This window comes from Raphanus sativus, unplaced genomic scaffold (genome assembly GCF_000801105.2).
Source record: "Raphanus sativus cultivar WK10039 unplaced genomic scaffold, ASM80110v3 Scaffold2650, whole genome shotgun sequence".
NCBI classification, from domain to species: domain Eukaryota; kingdom Viridiplantae; phylum Streptophyta; class Magnoliopsida; order Brassicales; family Brassicaceae; genus Raphanus; species Raphanus sativus.
This window is the reverse complement of record NW_026617958.1, coordinates 12,316-14,491: the sequence shown is the minus strand read 5'-3', so window position 1 is coordinate 14,491 and position 2,176 is coordinate 12,316. Positions and strand designations below refer to the sequence as shown.

The following is a 2,176-nucleotide window of genomic DNA, read 5'->3' as shown; positions in this document are numbered from 1 at the left end:
TTTTTGATCCCCAGTTTTCTAGAAAACTAACTTTTTGTACCCTTTTATTTTAAATTAAAGTTTCTCATCCAAACTTTCTCCATTTATAGTCTCTCATCTTCATCTTCTTCACAAAGAACACCAGCAATGGAAGCTTGGACTGTTTCTCTATGGTTCTTCTCTCTCTATCTAATCATCTCCGGAGCAAACGCAGATCCAGTACAAGACAAACGCGCGTTACTCGAGTTCCTAACCATCACGCGCCCCGCACGCACACTCAACTGGAACGAGACCACTCCCCTCTGCCAAAACTGGACAGGAGTCACTTGCAACCACGACGAATCTCGAATCATAGCCGTTAGATTACCAGCGATCGGACTCAACGGCCAGATTCCACCCAACACCATAAGCAGACTCTCCGCCCTCAGAGTCCTGAGCCTCAGATCCAACAGACTATCAGGCCCATTCCCTTTGGGCTTCTCCCGAGCTCAAAGACTTAGCCTTTCTCTACCTCGAGGACAACGATTTCTCCGGCCCGTTGCCTCTGGACTTCTCCGTCTGGAAGAAGCTCGTCGGTTTGAATCCTCCAATAACAGATTCAACGGAACGGTTCCGCTCTCTCTCTCCGGTTTGAAACGGTTACAGTCGTTGAACCTCGCTAACAACTCCCTTTCCGGTGTCGTTCCTGATGATCTGAGCGTCCTCTCGAGTCTGAAAGAGATTGATCTGTCTAACAATAATCTCCATGGGCCGTTACCGGGCTGGCTGCTAAGATTCCCACCGTCTTCTTACCAAGGCATTGTTGTGACGTCACTCACTTTCAACCGCCTCCTGAACCAACTCGAAAGAAGCCTGAAGGATCACAAAGACGGTCTTCCTCCTCATCGTTATCTCTGTTTCAATCGTACTACTCGCGGTTTCAGCGTTTGCGTTTGCTCTTTGTTACTTGAGGAGCAAGTAAGGGTTGTTAAGGACCATCATAAGCTGCAGAAGAAAGGCGGAATGTCTCCTGAGAAATTCGATTCGAGGATGGAGGAGGCTAACAACAGGCTGTCGTTCTTCGAAGGATGCAGCTACTCGTTCGATCTCGAGGATCTGCTGAGAGCTTCCGCGGAGATTCTCGGGAAAGGCACGTTCGGGACGACGTACAAAGCGGTTCTCGAGGACGCGACTTCCGTAGCCGTGAAACGTCTCAAGGACGTCGCGGCGGGAAACGCGATTTCGAGCAGCAGATGGAGATCATCGGAGGGATTAAGCACGAGAACGTGTGGAGCTTAAGGCTTACTATTACTCCAAAGACGAGAAGCTTATGGTTTATGACTATCTCAGCGATGGGAGTGTTGCTTCTTTGCTTCACGGTAACGCGAAATGGGCTCGTTTTTTCCGGTTTAGTATTGTAACCGGTTTAGTTTGATTGATGGATGTACAGGTAACCGAGGAGAGAACCGGGTTCCGTTGGATTGGGAAACGAGGATGAAGATCGCGATTGGCGCAGCTAAAGGGATCGCTAGAATCCACAGAGAGAACAATGGAAAACTCGTACATGGCAACGTCAAGTCTTCGAATATATTCTTGAACGCAGAGCGTAACGGCTGCGTGTCAGATCTTGGTTTGACAGCTGTGATGAGCGCCTTGGCCCCACCTATCTCTAGGCAAGCTGGTTACCGTGCGCCGAAGTATCAGACACAAGGAAGTCTTCTCAGTTATCAGATGTTTACAGCTTCGGCGTCGTTTTACTCGAACTGCTCACGGGAAAATCGCCGATTCACACTACCGCAGGTAATGGTTAGAAACAAGAAAAAAAAAGACTATATTATTATTATCTTCGGTTTAATGATTTTTGATTTTGGACAGGAGATGAGATTATACATTTGGTTCGGTGGGTACATTCTGTTGTGAGAGAGGAATGGACTGCGGAGGTGTTCGACGTGGAGCTTCTGAGGTATACAAACATAGAGGAAGAGATGGTTGAGATGTTGCAGATTGCTCTGTCGTGTGTTGTCAAAGCACCCGACCAGAGACCGAAGATGTCTGATTTGGTTAGCCTTATGGAGGGTGTCGGAAACCGACGAGCCAGTCTTGAGACTAAACCAGAGAAGAAAGCCTCCGAGACTTCCACGCCGAGTGAAACTTGATGACTTACAGAAAATTAAGAAACTGTTGATTTATAGTTAATATATGAAGTTTGTATAATCTC

General features: G+C 47.5%; 1 pseudogene; it reads left to right on the top strand.

Annotated features, from left to right (window-relative positions):
* Positions 1-12: 12 nt before the first annotated feature.
* On the top strand, positions 13-2,176 carry LOC130505869 (probable inactive receptor kinase At4g23740; annotated as a pseudogene).